Genomic DNA, 20,146 nt, shown 5'->3' with positions numbered 1-20,146 from the left:
GCCCTAAACCCTAAAACACCACCCCCTGCACAACACCGTACACTACCGGAACACCACTGCACTACCCTAAAACACCACCCCCAGCATGACCCGCAACACTGCCCGAACACCACTGCACTACCCTAAACCATAAAACACCAGCCCCAGCATGACCCCCTACACTGCCCGAACACCACTGCATTGCCCTAACCCTAAAACACCAGCCGAAGCACGACCCCTCACACTTCCTGAACACCACTGCACAGCCATAAACCCTGAAACAATAGCCCCACCACAACCCCCTACACTGCCGGAACACCACTGCACTGCCCTAAACCCTGAAACACCAGCCCCAGCATGACCACCTACACTGCCCGAACACCACTGCACTGCCCTATACCCTGAAACACCACCCCCAACACGTCCCACTACACTGCCCGAACACCACTGCACTGCCCTAAATCCTGACACACCACCCTCCTGCACGACCCCCTACACTGCCCGAACCCCACTGCACTGCCCTAAACCCTGAACCACCACCCCCCTGCACGATCCTCTACTCTGCCCGAACACCACTGCACTGCCCTAAACCCTGAAACACCATCCCCAGCAAGATCCCCTGCACTGCCCCAACACCTCTGCACTGCCCTGAACCCTGAAACACCACCCCCAGCAAAACCCCTTACACTGCCTGAACACCACTGCCCTAAACTCTTAAACACCACCCCAGCAAGACACCCTACGCTGCCCGAAAACCACTGCACTGCCCTAAACCCTGAAACACCACCCCTGCGCGAACCCCTACACTGCCCGAACACCGCTGCACTGCCCTAAACCCTGAAACACTACCCCCAGCAAGACACCCTACACTACCTGAACACCACTGCACTACCCTAAAACGCCACCTCCAGCAAGACCCCCAACACTGCCCGAACACCACTGCACTGCCATAAACCCTGCAACACCACCCCCAGCACGACCCCCTACACTGCCCGAACACCACTGCTCTACCCTAAACCCAAAACACCAGCCGCAGCACGACCCCCTACACTGCCAGAACACCACTGCACTGCCCTAACCCTAAAACACCACCCCCAGCACGACCCCCTACACTGCCCGAACACCACTGCTCCACCCTAAACCCTAAAACACTACCCCCAGCAAGACACCCTACACTACCTGAACACCTCTGCACTACCCTAAAACGCCACCTCCAGGATGACCCCCTACACTGCCCAAACACCACTGCTCTGCCCTAAACCCTGAAACACTAGCATGACCCCCTACACTGTCTGAACACCACTGCACTGCCCTAAACCCTGAAACACCAGCCCCAGCACGAACCCCTACACTGCACGAACACCACTGCAATGCCCTAAACCCTGAAACACCACCCACAGCATGACCCCCTACACTACCCGCACACCACTGCACTGCCCTAAACCCTGAAACACCACACCCAGCACGAGCCACTACACTGCCCGAACACTACTGCACTGCCCTAAGCCCTGAAACACCACCCCCAACATTAGCCCCTACACTGCCCGCACACCACTGCACTGCCCTAAACCCTGAACCACCACCCCCTACTCGACCCCTACACTGCACGAACACCACTGCACTGCCCTAAACCCTGAAACACCACCCCCTGCAAGACCCCCTACACTGCCCTAAACCCTGAAACGCCACTGTCTGCAAGACCCCTTACCCCGCCCGAACACCATTACACTGCCCTAAACCATGAAATGCCACCCCAGCAAGACCCCCTACACTGCCCGAACACCACTGCCCTAAACCCTGAAACACCACTCCCTGCAAGACCCTCTACACTGCCCGAACACCACTGCACCACTGCCCTAAACCCTGAAATGCCACAATCTGCAAGACCCCCAACACTGCCCGAACACCACTGCACTGCCATAAACCCTGAAACACCACCCCCAGCACGACCCCCTACAATGCCCGAACACCACTGCTCTACCCTAAACCCAAAATACCAGCCCCAGCACGACCCCCTACACTGCCAGAACACCACTGCACTGCCATAAACCCTGAAACACCAACCCCCAGCAAGATCCCCTACACTGCCCGAACACCTCTGCACTGCCCTGAACCCTGAAACACCACTCCCTGTAAGTCCCCCTACACTGCCCGAACACCACTCCCCTAAACCCTGAAACGCCACCCCAGCAAGAACCCCTAGAATGCCGGAAAAAAACAGCACTGCCCTAAACCCTGAAACACCACCCCCAGCACGACCCCCTACACTGCCCGAAAACCACTGCACTGCCCTAAACCCTGAAACACCACCCCCAGCATGACCCCCTAAACTGCCCGAACACCACTGCACTGCCCTAAACCCTGAAACACTATCCCCAGCACGACCCCCTACACTGCCCGAACACACCTGCACTGCCCTAAACCGTGAAACACCAGACCCAGCACGACCCCCTACACTGCCCGAACACCACTGCACTGCCCTAAACCCTGAAACACCAGCCCCAGAACGACCCCCTCCACTGCCAGAACGCAACTGCTCTAAACCCTGTAACGCCTTCCCCTGCAAGACCCTCCACACTGCCCAAACACCACTGCAGCACTGCCCTAAACCCTTAAACACCACCCCCAGCATGACCCCCTACACTGCACGAACACAACTGCACTACCCTAAACCATAAAACACCAGCCCCAGCACGACCCCCTACACTGCCTGAACACCACTGCACTGCCCTAAACCCTGAAACACTAGCCCCAGCACGACCCCATCCACTGCCCGAACACCACTGCCCTAAACCCTGAAACGCCTTCCCCTGCAAGACCCTCTACACTGCCCGAACACCACTGCACCACTCCCCTAAACCCTGAAATGCCACCCCCTGCAAAACCCCCTATATTGCCCGAACACCACTGCACTGCCCTAAACCCTGAAACACCACCTCCAGCACGACCCCCTACACTGCCCGAACACCACTACACTGCCCTAAACCCTGAAACACCACCCCAGCATGACCTCATACACTACCTGAACACCACTGCACTGCCGTAAACCCTAAAACACTAGCCACAGCACGACCCCCCACACTGCCTGAACACCACTTCACTGCCCTAAACCCTAAAACACCACCCGCTGCACGACAACGTACACTACCGGAACACCACTGCACTACCCTAAAACACCACCCCCAGCATGACCCACAACACTGCCCGAACACCACTGCACTTCCCTAAACCATAAAACACCAGCCCCAGCATGACCCCCTACACTGCCCGAACACCACTGCATTGCCCTAACCCTAAAACACCAGCCGAAGCACGACCCCTCACACTTCCTGAACACCACTGCATGGCCATAAACCCTGAAACAATAGCCCCACCACGACCCCCTACACTGCCGGAACACCACTGCACTGCCCTAAACCCTGAAACACCAGCCCCAGCATGACCACCTACACTGCCCGAACACCACTGCACTGCCCTATACCCTGAAACACCACCCCAACACGTCCCACTACACTGCACGAACACCACTGCACTGCCCTAAACCCTGACACACCACCCTCCTGCACGACCCCCTATACTGCCCGAACCCCACTGCAATGCCCTAAACCCTGAACCACCACCCCCCTGCACGATCCTCTACTCTGCCCGAACACCACTGCACTGCCCTAAACCCTGAAACACCATCCCCAGCTAGATCCCCTGCACTGCCCCAACACCTCTGCACTGCCCTGAACCCTGAAACACCACCCCCAGCAAAACCCCTTACACTGCCTGAACACCACAGCCCTAAACTCTTAAACACCACCCCAGCAAGTCACCCTACGCTGCCCGAAAACCACTGCACTGCCCTAAACCCTGAAACACCACCCCTGCGCGACCCCCTACACTGCCCGAACACCACTGCTCTGCCCTAAACCCTGAAACACCACCCCCTGCACGACCCCCTACACTGCCCGAACACCACTGCACTGCCCTAAACCCTGAAACACCACTCCCAGGATGACCCCCTACACTGCCCAAACAACACTGCACTGCCCTAAACCCTGAAACACCACCCCCTGCACGACCCCCTACACTGCCCGAACACCACTGCACTGCCCTAAACCCTGAAACACCACTCCCAGGATGACCCCCTACAGTGCCCGAACACCAATGCTCTACCCTAAACCCAAAACACCAGCCCCAGCACGACCCCCCACACTGCCAGAACACCACTGCACTTCCCTAACCCTAAAACACCACCCCCAGCACGACCCCCTTCACTGCCCGAACACCACTGCTCCACCCTAAACCCTAAAACACTACCCCCAGCAAGACACCCTACACTACCTGAACACCACTGCACTACCCTAAAACGCCACCTCCAGCAAGACCCCAACACTGCCCGAACACCACTGCACTGCCATAAACCCTGCAACACCACCCCCAGCACGACCCCCTACACTGCCCGAACACCACTGCTCTACCCTAAACCCAAAACACCAGCCCCAGCACGACCCCCTACACTGCCAGAACACCACTGCACTGCCCTAACCCTAAAACACCACCCCCAGCACGACCCCCTACACTGCCCGAACACCACTGCTCCACCCTAAACCCTAAAACACTACCCCCAGCAAGACACCCTACACTACCTGAACACCACTGCACTACCCTAAAACGCCACCTCCAGGAAGACCCCCTACACTGCCCAAACACCACTGCTCTGCCCTAAACCCTGAAACACTAGCATGACCCCCTACACTGCCTGAACACCACTGCACTGCCCTAAACCCTGAAACACCAGCCCCAGCACGACCCCCTACACTGCACGATCACCACTGCAATGCCCTAAACCCTGAAACACCACCCACAGCATGACCCCCTACACTACCCGCACACCACTGCACTGCCCTAAACCCTGAAACACCACACCCAGCACGAGCCCCTACACTGCCCGAACACTACTGCACTGCCCTAAGCCCTGAAACCCCACCCCCAGCATTAGCCCCTACACTGCCCGCACACCACTGCACTGCCCTAAACCCTGAACCACCACCCCCTACTCGACCCCCTACACTGCACGAACACCACTGCACTGCCCTAAACCCTGAAACACTACCCACAGCACAACCCCCTACACTACCCGCACACCACTACACTGCCCTAAACCCTGAAACACCACCCCCAGCACGACCCCCTACACTGCCCAAACACCAATGCACTGCCCTAAACCTTGAAACACCACCCCCAGCACGACCCCCTAAACTGCCCGAACACCACTGCACTGCCCTAAACCCTGAAACACCACCCCCTGCAAGACCCCCTACACTGCCCGAACACCACTGCCCTAAACCCTGAAACGCCACTGTCTGCAAGACCCCTTACCCCACCCGAACACCATTACACTGCCCTAAACCATGAAACGCCACAATCTGCAAGACCCCCAACACTGCCCGAACACCACTGCACTGCCATAAACCCTGAAACACCACCCCCAGCACGACCCCCTACACTGCCCGAACACCACTGCTCTACCCTAAACCCAAAATACCAGCCCCAGAACGACCCCCTACACTGCCAGAACACCACTGCACTGCCCTAACCCTAAAACACCACCCCCAGCACGACCCCATACACTGCCCGAACACCACTGCTCCACCCTAAACCCTAAAACACTACCCCCAGCAAGACACCCTACACTACCTGAACACCACTGCACTGCCCTAAACCCTGAAACACCACCCACAGCACGACCCCCTACACTACCCGCACACCACTGCACTGCCCTAAACCCTGAAACACCACCCCCAGCACGACCCCCTACACTGCCCGAACACCAATGCACTGCCCTAAACCTTGAAACACCACCCCCAGCACGACCCCCTGAACTGCCCAAACACCACTGCACTGCTGTAAACCCTGAAACACCACCCCCTGCACGACCCCCTACACTGCCCGAACACCACTGCACTGCCCTAAACCCTGAAACACCACTCCCAGGATCCCCCCCTACACTGCCCAAACACCACTGCACTGCCCTAAACCCTGAAACACTACCCCCTGAACGACCCCCTACACTGCCCGAACACCACTGCACTGCCCTAAACCCTGAAACACCACTCCCAGGATGACCCCCTACACTGCCCGAACACCAATGCTCTACCCTAAACCCAAAACACCAGCCCCAGCACGACCCCCCACACTGCCAGAACCCCACTGCACTTCCCTAACCCTAAAACACCAACCCCAGCACGACCCCCTTCACTGCCCGAACACCACTGCTCCACCCTAAACCCTAAAACACTACCCCCAGCAAGACACCCTACACTACCTGAACACCACTGCACTACCCTAAAACGCCACCTCCAGCAAGACCCCCAACACTGCCCGAACACCACTGCACTGCCATAAACCCTGCAACACCACCCCCAGCACGACCCCCTACACTGCCCGAACACCACTGCTCTACCCTAAACCCAAAACACCAGCCGCAGCACGACCCCCTACACTGCCAGAACACCACTGCACTGCCCTAACCCTAAAACACCACCCCCAGCACGACCCCCTACACTGCCCGAACACCACTGCTCCACCCTAAACCCTAAAACACTACCCCCAGCAAGACACCCTACACTACCTGAACACCTCTGCACTACCCTAAAACGCCACCTCCAGGATGACCCCCTACACTGCCCAAACACCACTGCTCTGCCCTAAACCCTGAAACACTAGCATGACCCCCTACACTGTCTGAACACCACTGCACTGCCCTAAACCCTGAAACACCAGCCCCAGCACGACCCCCTACACTGCACGAACACCACTGCAATGCCCTAAACCCTGAAACACCACCCACAGCATGACCCCCTACACTACCCGCACACCACTGCACTGCCCTAAACCCTGAAACACCACACCCAGCACGAGCCACTACACTGCCCGAACACTACTGCACTGCCCTAAGCCCTGAAACACCACCCCCAACATTAGCCCCTACACTGCCCGCACACCACTGCACTGCCCTAAACCCTGAACCACCACCCCCTACTCGACCCCTACACTGCACGAACACCACTGCACTGCCCTAAACCCTGAAACACCACCCCCTGCAAGACCCCCTACACTGCCCTAAACCCTGAAACGCCACTGTCTGCAAGACCCCTTACCCCGCCCGAACACCATTACACTGCCCTAAACCATGAAATGCCACCCCAGCAAGACCCCCTACACTGCCCGAACACCACTGCCCTAAACCCTGAAACACCACTCCCTGCAAGACCCTCTACACTGCCCGAACACCACTGCACCACTGCCCTAAACCCTGAAATGCCACAATCTGCAAGACCCCCAACACTGCCCGAACACCACTACACTGCCATAAACCCTGAAACACCACCCCCAGCACGACCCCCTACACTGCCCGAACACCACTGCTCTACCCTAAACCCAAAATACCAGCCCCAGCACGACCCCCTACACTGCCAGAACACCACTGCACTGCCCTAAACCCTGAAACACCAACCCCCAGCAAGATCCCCTACACTGCCCGAACACCTCTGCACTGCCCTGAACCCTGAAACACCACTCCCTGTAAGTCCCCCTACACTGCCCGAACACCACTCCCCTAAACCCTGAAACGCCACCCCAGCAAGAACCCCTAGAATGCCGAAAAAAAACAGCACTGCCCTAAACCCTGAAACACCACCCCCAGCACGACCCCCTACACTGCCCGAAAACCACTGCACTGCCCTAAACCCTGAAACACCACCCCCAGCATGACCCCCTAAACTGCCCGAACACCACTGCACTGCCCTAAACCCTGAAACACTATCCCCAGCACGACCCCCTACACTGCCCGAACACACCTGCACTGCCCTAAACTGTGAAACACCAGACCCAGCACGACCCCCTACACTGCCCGAACACCACTGCACTGCCCTAAACCCTGAAACACCAGCCCCAGAACGACCCCCTCCACTGCCAGAACGCAACTGCTCTAAACCCTGTAACGCATTCCCCTGCAAGACCCTCCACACTGCCCAAACACCACTGCAGCACTGCCCTAAACCCTTAAACACCACCCCCAGCACGACCCCCTACACTGCACGAACACAACTGCACTACCCTAAACCATAAAACACCAGCCCCAGCACGACCCCCTACACTGCCTGAACACCACTGCACTGCCCTAAACCCTGAAACGCCACCCCAGCATGACCTCATACACTACCTGAACACCACTGCACTGCCGTAAACCCTAAAACACTAGCCACAGCACGACCCCCCACACTGCCTGAACACCACTTCACTGCCCTAAACCCTAAAACACCACCCGCTGCATGACAACGTACACTACCGGAACACCACTGCACTACCCTAAAACACCACCCCCAGCATGACCCACAACACTGCCCGAACACCACTGCACTTCCCTAAACCATAAAACACCAGCCCCAGCATGACCCCCTACACTGCCCGAACACCACTGCATTGCCCTAACCCTAAAACACCAGCCGAAGCACGACCCCTCACACTTCCTGAACACCACTGCATGGCCATAAACCCTGAAACAATAGCCCCACCACGACCCCCTACACTGCCGGAACACCACTGCACTGCCCTAAACCCTGAAACACCAGCCCCAGCATGACCACCTACACTGCCCGAACACCACTGCACTGCCCTATACCCTGAAACACCACCCCAACACGTCCCACTACACTGCACGAACACCACTGCACTGCCCTAAACCCTGACACACCACCCTCCTGCACGACCCCCTATACTGCCCGAACCCCACTGCAATGCCCTAAACCCTGAACCACCACCCCCCTGCACGATCCTCTACTCTGCCCGAACACCACTGCACTGCCCTAAACCCTGAAACACCATCCCCAGCTAGATCCCCTGCACTGCCCCAACACCTCTGCACTGCCCTGAACCCTGAAACACCACCCCCAGCAAAACCCCTTACACTGCCTGAACACCACAGCCCTAAACTCTTAAACACCACCCCAGCAAGTCACCCTACGCTGCCCGAAAACCACTGCACTGCCCTAAACCCTGAAACACCACCCCTGCGCGACCCCCTACACTGCCCGAACACCACTGCTCTGCCCTAAACCGTGAAACACCACCCCCTGCACGACCCCCTACACTGCCCGAACACCACTGCACTGCCCTAAACCCTGAAACACCACTCCCAGGATGACCCCCTACACTGCCCAAACAACACTGCACTGCCCTAAACCCTGAAACACCACCCCCTGCACGACCCCCTACACTGCCCGAACACCACTGCACTGCCCTAAACCCTGAAACACCACTCCCAGGATGACCCCCTACAGTGCCCGAACACCAATGCTCTACCCTAAACCCAAAACACCAGCCCCAGCACGACCCCCCACACTGCCAGAACACCACTGCACTTCCCTAACCCTAAAACACCACCCCCAGCACGACCCCCTTCACTGCCCGAACACCACTGCTCCACCCTAAACCCTAAAACACTACCCCCAGCAAGACACCCTACACTACCTGAACACCACTGCACTACCCTAAAACGCCACCTCCAGCAAGACCCCAACACTGCCCGAACACCACTGCACTGCCATAAACCCTGCAACACCACCCCCAGCACGACCCCCTACACTGCCCGAACACCACTGCTCTACCCTAAACCCAAAACACCAGCCCCAGCACGACCCCCTACACTGCCAGAACACCACTGCACTGCCCTAACCCTAAAACACCACCCCCAGCACGACCCCCTACACTGCCCGAACACCACTGCTCCACCCTAAACCCTAAAACACTACCCCCAGCAAGACACCCTACACTACCTGAACACCACTGCACTACCCTAAAACGCCACCTCCAGGAAGACCCCCTACACTGCCCAAACACCACTGCTCTGCCCTAAACCCTGAAACACTAGCATGACCCCCTACACTGCCTGAACACCACTGCACTGCCCTAAACCCTGAAACACCAGCCCCAGCACGACCCCCTACACTGCACGATCACCACTGCAATGCCCTAAACCCTGAAACACCACCCACAGCATGACCCCCTACACTACCCGCACACCACTGCACTGCCCTAAACCCTGAAACACCACACCCAGCACGAGCCCCTACACTGCCCGAACACTACTGCACTGCCCTAAGCCCTGAAACCCCACCCCCAGCATTAGCCCCTACACTGCCCGCACACCACTGCACTGCCCTAAACCCTGAACCACCACCCCCTACTCGACCCCCTACACTGCACGAACACCACTGCACTGCCCTAAACCCTGAAACACTACCCACAGCACAACCCCCTACACTACCCGCACACCACTACACTGCCCTAAACCCTGAAACACCACCCCCAGCACGACCCCCTACACTGCCCAAACACCAATGCACTGCCCTAAACCTTGAAACACCACCCCCAGCACGACCCCCTAAACTGCCCGAACACCACTGCACTGCCCTAAACCCTGAAACACCACCCCCTGCAAGACCCCCTACACTGCCCGAACACCACTGCCCTAAACCCTGAAACGCCACTGTCTGCAAGACCCCTTACCCCACCCGAACACCATTACACTGCCCTAAACCATGAAACGCCACAATCTGCAAGACCCCCAACACTGCCCGAACACCACTGCACTGCCATAAACCCTGAAACACCACCCCCAGCACGACCCCCTACACTGCCCGAACACCACTGCTCTACCCTAAACCCAAAATACCAGCCCCAGAACGACCCCCTACACTGCCAGAACACCACTGCACTGCCCTAACCCTAAAACACCACCCCCAGCACGACCCCCTACACTGCCCGAACACCACTGCTCCACCCTAAACCCTAAAACACTACCCCCAGCAAGACACCCTACACTACCTGAACACCACTGCACTGCCCTAAACCCTGAAACACCACCCACAGCACGACCCCCTACACTACCCGCACACCACTGCACTGCCCTAAACCCTGAAACACCACCCCCAGCACGACCCCCTACACTGCCCGAACACCAATGCACTGCCCTAAACCTTGAAACACCACCCCCAGCACGACCCCCTGAACTGCCCAAACACCACTGCACTGCTGTAAACCCTGAAACACCACCCCCTGCACGACCCCCTACACTGCCCGAACACCACTGCACTGCCCTAAACCCTGAAACACCACTCCCAGGATCCCCCCCTACACTGCCCAAACACCACTGCACTGCCCTAAACCCTGAAACACTACCCCCTGAACGACCCCCTACACTGCCCGAACACCACTGCACTGCCCTAAACCCTGAAACACCACTCCCAGGATGACCCCCTACACTGCCCGAACACCAATGCTCTACCCTAAACCCAAAACACCAGCCCCAGCACGACCCCCCACACTGCCAGAACCCCACTGCACTTCCCTAACCCTAAAACACCACCCCCAGCACGACCCCCTTCACTGCCCGAACACCACTGCTCCACCCTAAACCCTAAAACACTACCCCCAGCAAGACACCCTACACTACCTGAACACCACTGCACTACCCTAAAACGCCACCTCCAGCAAGACCCCCAACACTGCCCGAACACCACTGCACTGCCATAAACCCTGCAACACCACCCCCAGCACGACCCCCTACACTGCCCGAACACCACTGCTCTACCCTAAACCCAAAACACCAGCCGCAGCACGACCCCCTACACTGCCAGAACACCACTGCACTGCCCTAACCCTAAAACACCACCCCCAGCACGACCCCCTACACTGCCCGAACACCACTGCTCCACCCTAAACCCTAAAACACTACCCCCAGCAAGACACCCTACACTACCTGAACACCTCTGCACTACCCTAAAACGCCACCTCCAGGATGACCCCCTACACTGCCCAAACACCACTGCTCTGCCCTAAACCCTGAAACACTAGCATGACCCCCTACACTGTCTGAACACCACTGCACTGCCCTAAACCCTGAAACACCAGCCCCAGCACGACCCCCTACACTGCACGAACACCACTGCAATGCCCTAAACCCTGAAACACCACCCACAGCATGACCCCCTACACTACCCGCACACCACTGCACTGCCCTAAACCCTGAAACACCACACCCAGCACGAGCCACTACACTGCCCGAACACTACTGCACTGCCCTAAGCCCTGAAACACCACCCCCAACATTAGCCCCTACTCTGCCCGCACACCACTGCACTGCCCTAAACCCTGAACCACCACCCCCTACTCGACCCCTACACTGCACGAACACCACTGCACTGCCCTAAACCCTGAAACACCACCCCCTGCAAGACCCCCTACACTGCCCTAAACCCTGAAACGCCACTGTCTGCAAGACCCCTTACCCCGCCCGAACACCATTACACTGCCCTAAACCATGAAATGCCACCCCAGCAAGACCCCCTACACTGCCCGAACACCACTGCCCTAAACCCTGAAACACCACTCCCTGCAAGACCCTCTACACTGCCCGAACACCACTGCACCACTGCCCTAAACCCTGAAATGCCACAATCTGCAAGACCCCCAACACTGCCCGAACACCACTACACTGCCATAAACCCTGAAACACCACCCCCAGCACGACCCCCTACACTGCCCGAACACCACTGCTCTACCCTAAACCCAAAATACCAGCCCCAGCACGACCCCCTACACTGCCAGAACACCACTGCACTGCCCTAAACCCTGAAACACCAACCCCCAGCAAGATCCCCTACACTGCCCGAACACCTCTGCACTGCCCTGAACCCTGAAACACCACTCCCTGTAAGTCCCCCTACACTGCCCGAACACCACTCCCCTAAACCCTGAAACGCCACCCCAGCAAGAACCCCTAGAATGCCGAAAAAAAACAGCACTGCCCTAAACCCTGAAACACCACCCCCAGCACGACCCCCTACACTGCCCGAAAACCACTGCACTGCCCTAAACCCTGAAACACCACCCCCAGCATGACCCCCTAAACTGCCCGAACACCACTGCACTGCCCTAAACCCTGAAACACTATCCCCAGCACGACCCCCTACACTGCCCGAACACACCTGCACTGCCCTAAACTGTGAAACACCAGACCCAGCACGACCCCCTACACTGCCCGAACACCACTGCACTGCCCTAAACCCTGAAACACCAGCCCCAGAACGACCCCCTCCACTGCCAGAACGCAACTGCTCTAAACCCTGTAACGCATTCCCCTGCAAGACCCTCCACACTGCCCAAACACCACTGCAGCACTGCCCTAAACCCTTAAACACCACCCCCAGCACGACCCCCTACACTGCACGAACACAACTGCACTACCCTAAACCATAAAACACCAGCCCCAGCACGACCCCCTACACTGCCTGAACACCACTGCACTGCCCTAAACCCTGAAACGCCTTCCCCTGCAAGACCCTCTACACTGCCCGAACACCACTGCACCACTCCCCTAAACCCTGAAATGCCACCCCCTGCAAAACCCCCTATATTGCCCGAACACCACTGCACTGCCCTAAAACCTGAAACACCACCTCCAGCACGACCCCCTACACTGCCCGAACACCACTACACTGCCCTAAACCCTGAAACACCACCCCAGCATGACCTCATACACTACCTGAACACCACTGCACTGCCGTAAACCCTAAAACACTAGCCACAGCACGACCCCCCACACTGCCTGAACACCACTTCACTGCCCTAAACCCTAAAACACCACCCCCTGCACGACAACGTACACTACCGGAACACCACTGCACTACCCTAAAACACCACCCCCAGCATGACCCACAACACTGCCCGAACACCACTGCACTTCCCTAAACCATAAAACACCAGCCCCAGCATGATCCCCTACACTGCCCGAACACCACTGCATTGCCCTAACCCTAAAACACCAGCCGAAGCACGACCCCTCACACTTCCTGAACACCACTGCATGGCCATAAACCCTGAAACAATAGCCCCACCACGACCCCCTACACTGCCGGAACACCACTGCACTGCCCTAAACCCTGAAACACCAGCCCCAGCATGACCACCTACACTGCCCGAACACCACTGCACTGCCCTATACCCTGAAACACCACCCCAACACGTCCCACTACACTGCACGAACACCACTGCACTGCCCTAAACCCTGACACACCACCCTCCTGCACGACCCCCTATACTGCCCGAACCCCACTGCAATGCCCTAAACCCTGAACCACCACCCCCCTGCACGATCCTCTACTCTGCCCGAACACCACTGCACTGCCCTAAACCCTGAAACACCATCCCCAGCTAGATCCCCTGCACTGCCCCAACACCTCTGCACTGCCCTGAACCCTGAAACACCACCCCCAGCAAAACCCCTTACACTGCCTGAACACCACAGCCCTAAACTCTTAAACACCACCCCAGCAAGTCACCCTACGCTGCCCGAAAACCACTGCACTGCCCTAAACCCTGAAACACCACCCCTGCGCGACCCCCTACACTGCCCGAACACCACTGCACTGCCCTAAACCCTGAAACACCACCCCCTGCACGACCCCCTACACTGCCCGAACACCCCTGCACTGCCCTAAACCCTGAAACACCACTCCCAGGATGACCCCCTACACTGCCCAAACACCACTGCACTGCCCTAAACCCTGAAACACCACCCCCTGCACGACCCCCTACACTGCCCGAACACCACTGCACTGCCCTAAACCCTGAAACACCACTCCCAGGATGACCCCCTACAGTGCCCGAACACCAATGCTCTACCCTAAACCCAAAACACCAGCCCCAGCACGACCCCCCACACTGCCAGAACACCACTGCACTTCCCTAACCCTAAAACACCACCCCCAGCACGACCCCCTTCACTGCCCGAACACCACTGCTCCACCCTAAACCCTAAAACACTACCCCCAGCAAGACACCCTACACTACCTGAACACCACTGCACTACCCTAAAACGCCACCTCCAGCAAGACCCCAACACTGCCCGAACACCACTGCACTGCCATAAACCCTGCAACACCACCCCCAGCACAACCCCCTACACTGCCCGAACACCACTGCTCTACCCTAAACCCAAAACACCAGCCCCAGCACGACCCCCTACACTGCCAGAACACCACTGCACTGCCCTAACCCTAAAACACCACCCCCAGCACGACCCCCTACACTGCCCGAACACCACTGCTCCACCCTAAACCCTAAAACACTACCCCCAGCAAGACACCCTACACTACCTGAACACCACTGCACTACCTTAAAACGCCACCTCCAGGAAGACCCCCTACACTGCCCAAACACCACTGCTCTGCCCTAAACCCTGAAACACTAGCATGACCCCCTACACTGCCTGAACACCACTGCACTGCCCTAAACCCTGAAACACCAGCCCCAGCACGACCCCCTACACTGCACGAACACCACTGCAATGCCCTAAACCCTGAAACACCACCCACAGCATGACCCCCTACACTACCCGCACACCACTGCACTGCCCTAAACCCTGAAACACCACACCCAGCACGAGCCCCTACACTGCCCGAACACTACTGCACTGCCCTAAGCCCTGAAACCCCACCCCCAGCATTAGCCCCTACACTGCCCGCACACCACTGCACTGCCCTAAACCCTGAACCACCACCCCCTACTCGACCCCCTACACTGCACGAACACCACTGCACTGCCCTAAACCCTGAAACACTACCCACAGCACAACCCCCTACACTACCCGCACACCACTACACTGCCCTAAACCCTGAAACACCACCCCCAGCACGACCCCCTACACTGCCCGAACACCAATGCACTGCCCTAAACCTTGAAACACCACCCCCAGCACGACCCCCTAAACTGCCCGAACACCACTGCACTGCCCTAAACCCTGAAACACCACCCCCTGCAAGACCCCCTACACTGCCCGAACACCACTGCCCTAAACCCTGAAACGCCACTGTCTGTAAGACCCCTTACCCCGCCCGAACACCATTACACTGCCCTAAACCATGAAACGCCACAATCTGCAAGACCCCCAACACTGCCCGAACACCACTGCATTGCCATAAACCCTGAAACACCACCCCCAGCACGACCCCCTACACTGCCCGAACACCACTGCTCTACCCTAAACCCAAAATACCAGCCCCAGCACGACCCCCTACACTGCCAGAACACCACTGCACTGCCCTAACCCTAAAACACCACCCCCAGCACGACCCCCTACACTGCCCGAACACCACTGCTCCACCCTAAACCCTAAAACACTACCCCCAGCAAGACACCCTACACTACCTGAACACCACTGCACTGCCCTAAACCCTGAAACACCACCCACAGCACGACCCCCTACACTACCCGCACACCACTGCACTGCCCTAAACCCTGAAACACCACCCCCTGCAAGACCCCCTACACTGCCCGAACACCACTGCCCTAAACCCTGAAACGCCACTGTCTGCAAGACCCCTTACCCTGCCCGAACACCATTACACAGCCCAAAACCATGAAACGCCACCCCAGCACGACCCCCTACACTGCCCAAACACCACTTCTTTGCCCTAAACCCTGAAACACCAGTCCCGCACGACCCCCTACACTGACCGAACTGCACTGCACTGCCCTAAACCCTGAAACACTAGCCCCAGCACGACCCCCTACACTGCCCGAACACCACAGCACTGCCCTAAACCCTGAAACACCAGCCCCAGCATGACCCCCTAAATTGCCCGAACACCACTGCACTGCCCTAAAGCCTGAAACACCAGCCCCATCACGACCCCCTACACTGCCTCAACACCACTGCACTGCCCTAAACCCTGAAACACCACCCCAGCACGACCCCCTACACTGCCCAAACACCACTGCACTGCCCTAACCCTAAAACACCACCCCCAACACGACCCCCTACACTGCCAGAACACCACTGCACTGCCCTAACCCTAAAACATCACCCCCAGCACGACCCCCTACACTGCCCGGACACCACTGCTCCACCCTAAACCCTAAAACACTACCCCCAGCAAGACACCCTACACTACCTGAACACCACTGCACTACCCTAAAACGCCACCTCCAGCAAGACCCCCTACAATGCCTGAACACCACTGCCCTAAACCCTGAAACGCCACCTCCAGCAAGACCCCCTACACTGCCTGAACACCACTGCCCTAAACCCTGAAACGCCACCCCCTGCAAAACCCTCTACACTGCGTGAACACCACTGCACCACTGCCCTAAACCCTGAAATGCCACCCCCTGCAAGACCCCCTACATTGCCCGAACACTACTGCACTGCCTTAAACCCTGAAACGCCACTCCCAGCATGACCCCCTACACTGCCCAAACACCACTGCACTGCCATAAACCCTGAAACACCACCCCCAGCATGACCCCCTACACTGCCCGAACACCACTGCACTGCCCTAAACCACCACCCCCAGCACGACCCCCCAAACTGCCTGAACACCACTTCACTGCCCTAAACCCTAAAACACTACCCCCAGCAAGACACCCTACACTACCTGAACACCACTGCACTACCCTAAAACGCAACCTCCAGCAAGACCCCCTAAACTGCCCGAACACCACTGCCCTAAACCCTGAAACGCCACTCCCTGCAAGACCCTCTACCCTGCCCGAACACCACTGCACCACTGCCCTAAACCCTGAAATGCCACCCTCTGCAAGACCCCCAACACTGCCCGAACACCACTGCACTGCCATAAACCCTGAAACACCACCCCCAGCACGACCCCCTACACTGCCCGAACACCACTGCTCTACCCTAAACCCAAAACACCAGCCCGAGCATGACCCCCTACACTGCCAGAACACCACTGCACTGCCCTAACCCTAAAACACCACCCCCAGCACGACCCCCTACACTGCCCGGACACCACTGCTCCACCCTAAACCCTAAAACACTACCCCCAGCAAGACACCCTACACTACCTGAACACCACTGCACTACCCTAAAACACCACCTCTAGCAAGACCCTCTACACTGCCCGAACACCACTGCACCACTGCCCTAAACCCTGAAATGCCACCCTCTGCAAGACCCCCAACATGGCCCGAACACCACTGCACTGCCATAAACCCTGAAACACCACCCCTAGCATGACCCCCTACTCTGCCCGAACACCACTGCTCTACCCTAAACCCTAAAACACCAGCCCCAGCACGACCCACTACACTGCCAGAACACCACTGCACTGCCCTAACCCTAAAGCACCACCCCCAGCACGACACCCTCCACTGCCCGAACACCACTGCTCCACCCTAAACCCTAAAACACCAGCCCCAGCACGACCCCCTACACTGCCCGTAAACCACTGCACTGCCCTAACCCTAAAACATCAGCCCCAGTACGACCCCCTACACTGCCCAAACACCACTGCACTGCCCTAAACCCTAGAACACCATCCCCAGAATGACCCCCTACACTGTCCGAACACCACTGCACTGCCCTAAACCCTGAAACACCAGCCCCAGCACGACCCCCTCCACTGCCCAAACACCACTGCCCTAAACCCTGAAACGCCTTCCCCTGCAAGACCCTCTACACTGCCCGAACACCACTGCACCACTGCCCTAAACCCTGAAATGCCACCCCCTGCAAGACCCCCTATATTGCCCGAACACCACTGCACTGGCCTAAACCCTGAAACACCACCCCAGCACGACCCCCTACACTGCCTGAACACCACGGCACTGCCCTAAACCCTAAAACACTACCACCAGCACGACCCGACCCCCCACACTGCCCGAACACTAGGGGTGGGCGGAATTTGCGGAATTAACCTTCGCAAATTATCGCGAGAATGTTTAAAATTATCGCAAACAAGCAGAAATATCGCGAAGATGCGGAAGTTTTTTTCCGGCATGTTCGCGAGATTTTCTGCATGGTTGCGGGTCGCCAACTTACCCATGTGGTTGCTTGCGGGCGCGGCCATCTTGTTTTGAGTTGTTCTCGCGGTGCATGATCGCGAGAAGAAAGACGTGATCGCGCGACGCATGACGTCACTGCGGGCGCGAACTGTCGCGAGACAGCGCAAATGGCTAAAAACAATACAACATCTCATGGAGAACGCGACCGGATCAAGAAAACTTGTCGGCGAACGCAGGGATTCAGGTAAGGCGATCGCGCGCGCGTGAGAATGTATCATTTTACAGCGCGAGCAAGAAACAAATTATCGCCAAGCTGCGGAAACCGGAATTTTTGACATTTTCGCGCTCTCCGCGGAACGCAAAAATGTCAAATTATCGCAATTTCCGCGAACGGAACGAAATTTTTGCCCAGGCCTACCGAACACCACTTCACTGCCCTAAACCCTAAAACAGCACCCCCTGCATGACACCCTACACTACCAGAACACCACTGCACTAACCTAAAACACCACCCCAGCATGACCCTCAACACTGCCCGAACACCACTGCACTACCCTAAACCATAAAACACCAGCCCCAGCACGACGCCCTACACTGCCCGAACACCACTGCACTGCCCTAACCCTAAAGCACCAGCCCCAGCACGACCCCTTACACTGCCAGAACACCACTACACGGCCCTAAACCCTGAAACACCAGCCCCACCACGACCCCTACACTGCCCAAACACCACTGCACTGCCCTAAACCCTGAAACACCATCCCCAGCATGACCCCCTACACTGCCCGAACACCACTGCACTGCCCTAAACCCTGAAACATCACCCCCAACATGACCCAATACACTGCCCGAACACCACTGCACTGCCCTAAACCCTGAAACACCACCCCAGCACGACCCCCTACACTGCCTGAACACCACGGCACTGCCCTAAACCCTAAAACACTACCACTAGCACGACCCGACTCCCCACACTGCCCAAACACCACCTCACTGCCCTAAACCCTAAAACAGCACCCCCTGCATGACACCCTACACTACCAGAACACCACTGCACTAACCTAAAACACAACCCCCAGAATGACCCTAAACACTGCCCGAACACCACTGCACTACCCTAAACCATAAAACACCAGCCCCAGCACGACGCCCCACACTGCCCGAACACCACTGCACTGCACTGCCCTAACCCTAAAGCACCAGCCCCAGCACGACCCCTCACACTGCCAGAACACCACTACACGGCCCTAAACCCTGAAACACCAGCCCCACCACGACCTCCTACACTGCCCAAACACCACTGCACTGCCCT

This window comes from Triturus cristatus, chromosome 1_1 (genome assembly GCF_964204655.1).
Source record: "Triturus cristatus chromosome 1_1, aTriCri1.1, whole genome shotgun sequence".
NCBI lineage: Eukaryota > Metazoa > Chordata > Amphibia > Caudata > Salamandridae > Triturus > Triturus cristatus.
The sequence above is the reverse complement of the archived record's forward strand: the minus strand, read 5'-3'. Positions refer to the sequence as shown.